General features: G+C 40.6%; 1 long non-coding RNA gene across 1 annotated transcript; it reads right to left on the reverse strand.

The window, feature by feature from the left end:
- Window positions 1–3,953: 3,953 nt before the first annotated feature.
- On the reverse strand, window positions 3,954–4,446 carry LOC307041117. Its single transcript, XR_013808696.1, has 3 exons — window positions 4,328–4,446; window positions 4,124–4,198; window positions 3,954–4,005 (listed from the first exon to the last, which is right to left on the reverse strand). It is a non-coding gene; the product is annotated as an uncharacterized lncRNA (long non-coding RNA).
- Window positions 4,447–6,156: the final 1,710 nt, after the last annotated feature.

The raw sequence follows: 6,156 nt of genomic DNA on the forward strand, positions 1-6,156 counted from the left end.
CTTCACTTTCTTCTTACACATTACATTCCAGCATAGCAGTTTAGCGTCAGATTTTCAGCATAAAGCATTCCCACTTGCAATTTCTTCAGGAATTGCATTCTCTAGTTATCATAGATGTGCCGCAAATATGAATACCAAATTAATTTGAAGGAAGTAACATAACGTTAATAGTACCATTAAAATAAAAAAACGTACTTGAGGTCCTTGACTTTGGTCCATGTTGGACAGCGATCCTCCAGACTGTTTGTTTGCTCCAGCAAATGGCCTCCTGTCCATGTGCTAGGGCTACTATTAACGTTATATGTAGCTAATATGTAATAGAAAAAAACTACGGGTGATGGTATATATATATATATATATATATATATATATATATACACATACATACATATATACAGAGATGGGGTCGTTACTACAAAAATGTAATATATTACATATTACATATTACTTTAAAAAAAGTAATATATTACACTACTTCATTACTATCTACATAAAGTAACTCGTTACTTTACTCGTTACTTTACTCGCCGAGCACTACGAACTGCGCATGCGTGAGTGGCAATAACTCTCCTTACCAGCAGGCGGCGGTAGTGTGTATTTGTCATTCAAAACAGGCAACAACCGGAAGACAGAGAAGAAGAACAGACTACGTGACATAAACAAACAACAAATAGCTTGTGTGTTAGCTTCACCTTAGCATGTGTTCTTTGCAGGTGTTTGTTGAGGTTTGACGTGGTGTTTACAGCAGTGGATAACAGCTCCTGGCCTGGACACAGTTTGCACCTCACCGTCACATTCCTGTCTATTCTTTGGACGAACTCAAAATAATGGGCATACCTCCACCCCTCGAAAGTTATCGCTGACTCAGCCATGTTTATGCAGCACTGCACGTGGAGATGTGGATGTGCAAATCGCGCATATTACGTAGTAGCCTACATATAAACCCGCGGCGGAAACCCCTCTTGTCTGTCAGTGTGATTATGACTGATTTTAGTAACTAACGAAGTAACGCGTGTCGGGGCAATGTTAACTGTAGTGTGATTACTGAATTATAAAAGTAGCACGTTACACTACTCCGTTACTGACAACAGTAATATTATTATAGTAACGCGTTACACCCAACTCTGCATATATATATATATATATATATTAATTGCCCTTTTTTCCAAAAGTCGTAAATAAAGCAAGTGAAGTACATTTAATAAAGCCGTGGAGGGCGGGAGTTTATAAACCCGGTTAAAAAGCAACCGCCCTTGCGGGACGCTCTAATAGGTCAAGCGAACGCGCCCACAAGGAGACAACACTTCACTTGGCCCTCCTGTTGATTGAGGGATTGTGACAGGGTTGTTGCACAAAAAATCCAAGCGCAGAGCAGAAATCTGAGAGCAGACATTTGACGAGCGCACAGAAGCAGCCTGACTGTGAGGAGAAGGTTTTAAACTGGAAAACAGGACATCTGAGCAAGCAACAATATATCTGAGTGCAAGCGTACAGTTTGAGCAGAAGCAGAGCAAATCTAAGGGCAAGCAGGCGCTATTTGAGTGCGAGGACAGGATTTGAGGGAAAGAAATACAAAATCTGGACGTGAAATCAATAAATGATGCCCTCAAATTGAAAGACCACACTCTTGAATAAAGATAGGGAATAACCTCCATACTCCTACTGCAATAAAACAAATGTTTTAATAGTTTATGTGCAGTGGAGGCTTCAAGTTTCCATATCACATAAATAGTTTTGATGTCACTATGCACATGTCTTAAACAAAAATAGTTGTGCACAAACATTAATCTGTGAAGGGTAAACATCCAAATTAACAATGAGAAAAATGCAATTTGACAAGAGAGCTATGATATAATGTAGGGTCCATTCTTTTAAAAGCCAACTGTTCCAGATCTGTTTTTTTGCACCTTTCAGCCACCATACATTTGAGCAATAAAAATGTTTTTATTGTGAGTATCACTCTGTGTTCTACCCTGATGTGACAGTGATATCTTCATCGAAAAAAATCTGTATATCTCCTTTTTAGACTCATGTTGATGCCTTCAGAGAAACAATCAGTGATATTTTGGAAATATTTGACTGCCATTACATATATGGACTTGGCCTGGCCATCATCTCAAATGTGTTTTTGTTGAAAGCTCCTCTCATCAGTTCCACCTGCCAAAAAAATGGTGGCATTTTAGTATTCTGAATTTCATTTGTGGGAAAAAACAGATGGTCATTTTTTTGTTTGCTGGATCGAGATAGCTGAGTGTTTCATTTACATGTTGTAGTGGTCTTATATCTTTTAATGAAAATCTATTCAAATTGCATAGTTTCAAATGTAAAATTCTAAAGAATGTTAAGGGTGTTGACTGTTTTTTAAATATTTATACCGTAGCCATTCACTTGCGAATAGACATGTGCTATAACATTTATTGAAAAGTGTGCATGTATTAAAATGAAAGGTTTGCCTCACATCACTCTTTTCTTGTCTCTCTTCCTGTCAGTCACTTTCTCATTTTGTTTTCTACCTCCCTTTCTCTGTCCTTGAGCTGAAAATTGAGAGGTAGTGAAGGGAGACAGATATTGGTTTGACACATGTTTTTGTTAGGACCAAACTCATTCAGCTGTGTACGTGTGTGTGTGTGTTCGTCAAAGGGTGTGTGAGCTTGTGCATGCAAAGGCTTGTATAACTGGCTTTTGTGTGAGTGTGTGTGTGTGTGTGTGTGGGGGGGGGGGGGGGGGGGGTTGGGGGTGTGTTGATGAACAGCTCAGTGAGCGGACTCAAGGCTGGAGCTGCTTGTGAAACCGGTGAACTATCTGGCAGATTTTGAATGAACATAAATGGACATGTAACACAAAAAAAAGAGGCGGGGGTGGGGGGGCAGGCACAATCATACGCCCACCGCAAAAGTGTTTGGCTAGTCCCGCAGTTGCTAGGCATTTTTATAGTAATCTTGATCGGTGGGTTTAAGGAACCATTTGCGACTGTTATGTCATTCTATACTTGCACACTTGTTTGTACAGGGGCCATATACTTTCTATAGCTGTGGGAATAAATAAAACTCTTTGAAATTAAACTTAAATCAATACAAATAAGTTTCATTTGATGGTTGAGTTGTGTCATATCACTTAACGTGTCTTTAAAATCAGTAATGATGTCTTTTGTTTTTCGATATGATGACTTGGCAGTCCTGGCCCAAGAAACATCTTCACCAGCCTCTCTCTACACGCAGACTGCGTGGGGCCTCACCTCGCGGAGGGTGCCTCATCTTGCGGAGGGTGCCTCATCTTGCGGAGGGAGCCTCATCCGAAGCACGGCGCCCCTTTATGCGCTCATGCGGCGCAATTACTGTAAGCGCGCCACAGTTTCGGCGCTACTGCTAATAACCCTACATTTTGGGTTGTTAAATTTAGATAATTACCTGGAATTCAACACACTCCAGGAGCGACGTGCAGTTGTGACGCTCCAATTATTTACAATGCTTTTGTATTTTTCCCCTTCGATTCGGAGAAAAAAATATTTTTTCGGAGTAAAGGATGGCAGAAGACACTACACTACCCAGAATCCCCAGCTATCGTTTAGGACTACAACATGTGCTCTGTTTGACAAGCCCCGTGATTAGTTCTCAAGCTCTGTGATTGGTTGACCTCCAACTGCATTCCATTCATTCCAATGGCTGGCGTCTATGTCACGTGATCTTCAAATTTCTCCCTGCAGAAAAAAAAAACATGGCCGAATTTCGTTTTATTCTCGGTGGAAAATGCCTATTTTAAAGTTAGTTTGGCAAATAAACATTGACACACCGAGAGCAAGAATGAGCGGATTTCGGGGTAAAGAAAAGCGATTGCCTTCCAGCGTGTAAGAAAGTCGGCACTACATTGCTGTTGAGTAGTTGAGTAGTGAGCCATTCGTTTTTTTTTCGTGGTGCGATGTCTGCTGAGAAGTCCTTGTATGACTCGCTGACTTTGAGGACATCTGGGTCTGGCAGCTCCCCCCGCACGGCCTTGTAACGTGTATTCCTTTGAACATGTTTATATGATAATTAGGACTTTAAGAAAACAATTTTACACTCAGACAACAATCACAAAGTTGTAGCAGGCTACATACAATTACTTAGGACAATAGATATTACCTTACACCGTCAGCAACTGTAAACTGCTTTGGCTTAGTGGAGATGAACACCATGTCACTCACTCTGCCTGGTTTCACACCCTATTAATTACACAAAATAATTGTCAAATTAATTGAAAAGGTTGCTGATGCAACATACTAAATCAGCTCTTGGCACAAAGGAAATACTCATTAAACCGTGGATTGGTTGTGAACACATACTGTACTTACCATGGTTCTTGGCTTGTGCCATCGCTGCTCTGTTTCAGTGCAGCTGAGGACAGGGGGTACAGCAGCCAGGTTGAGTGTGGAGTAGTGTGCGGTCTGGAACAGCAGTGCAAAATTGTGGTGCAGAGTGCTGTTCCAGCTACACAGGAACGCTTTGCCACTGCAATCTCCACAGGTGAACAGTTCTTAAAACAAAATGTCATTCATTTTACATTTAGGACACTGCTTCAATACAACACAGACAAATGAGAAAGCTGAGAGCAGGCTGATCAGGCAAGTAATAGGTGTGGGAAAAGGCTAAACCATGTCAGGTTGTCAGTCACATCACATACACAGAAGTTCTTCTGTTTGGAATACTGTAATTTAAGGACATTCAAACAGATACAATTGTATAGCCTGTCTCAGCTCTCTCAATGTATTATCTTATATTATAACTACATAAAATAGTGTTAGTAGAACATTGAACAGCTTAACATAGATGTAGGGTACAAAACCAGCCAATACAAATAATTGGATCCTGCATGCAAGCCCACCTTAACCTGCCATCAGGCCCAGGTTTTGTAGGCCCCCTATTTAAACCACAAATCAAAATCATTTATAGCCTCGGCAGGCTCTGTGAACACACACACACACACACACACACACACACACACACACACACACACACACACACACACACACACACACACACACACACACACACACACACACACACACACACACACACACACACACACACACACCACTAATTCAGCACCATGAACAGCAACATATGGCCTCAATGCCAAGGTATCAGAAGATGAGAATGATCATTATCTCCGGTGGTATAACACAAACCTAGTTATGTAAAACGATGCACAACACATTTAAACCTGCAGGCTGGGAATCAATGAATAGTGCAGCATTGCCTTACCTCTTTAGCAGTGCTTCCGATAAAGCGTTTATGATGTTCTTAAAATCCATCTCACGAAGAATGTCATGCTCAATTGACATCAGTGTTAGGATTCCTTTTCTGAGCGCCACTCTCAAACTTTTTCTTCTCCGAAATTGTCTCCTAAACAACCTTCATCTGTCACTCAATCACTCGCAATTTGAATAATCACATGTGAAACATATTCTCATTCTGATTGGCTGTTAAGTGGTGCCCACTGACTGTTACGGAGTCATCATTTTTGAAAAAAATCTCGATCTGATTGATTAGTGGAGCAAATGATCAAAATAGTATGGAGGGAAGATATTTTCGTTTGGATTACTGGTCTGGGGGAAGCTAGCTAGCTCGTGTGTGTGTGTGTGTGTGTGTGTGTGTGTGTGTGTGTGTGTGTGTGTGTGTGTGTGTGTGTGTGTGTGTGTATACGTGTGTGTGTTTGTGTATTTTTGCATTTGTGTGTATTGTGTTTGTTTCCCGGGGAAAAAACTCACGAGAAACACCGGCTGTTGTTATGCCTGCTGTGACGTTAAGTTACTCCGTTCTCCGCTTGTAATTATGCCGTTACAAGCTTCAAAGTTGTATTTATCATCTGAATTTGACAAAACAAGTTTAATATTCTGAAAGCCAAGACTTTGTTTATTTGAAATCAGATGAAAACAGACTGTAACGGACCCTGCCGTGTTATCTATGATTACTATGCCTTACATTCGTGATTTCAGCAGAGGGAGGGGGAGCGGCGCTGTGGAACAGCAGAGTGGAGTGTGAGCTGACTTCTTTCCTTTACAAACTTCAAAAATGTATTTATCGTGTGATTTTGGAAATAAAAGTGTCATATTCTGAAAGCCAAGACTTTATTTATTTAAAATAAAACACTCGAAATAAAAAAAAAGAAGATTTTTATTTA

The sequence above is a fragment of the Notothenia rossii genome (genome assembly GCF_949606895.1).
Source record: "Notothenia rossii genome assembly, chromosome: 5".
Classification (NCBI taxonomy): Eukaryota; Metazoa; Chordata; class Actinopteri; order Perciformes; family Nototheniidae; genus Notothenia; species Notothenia rossii.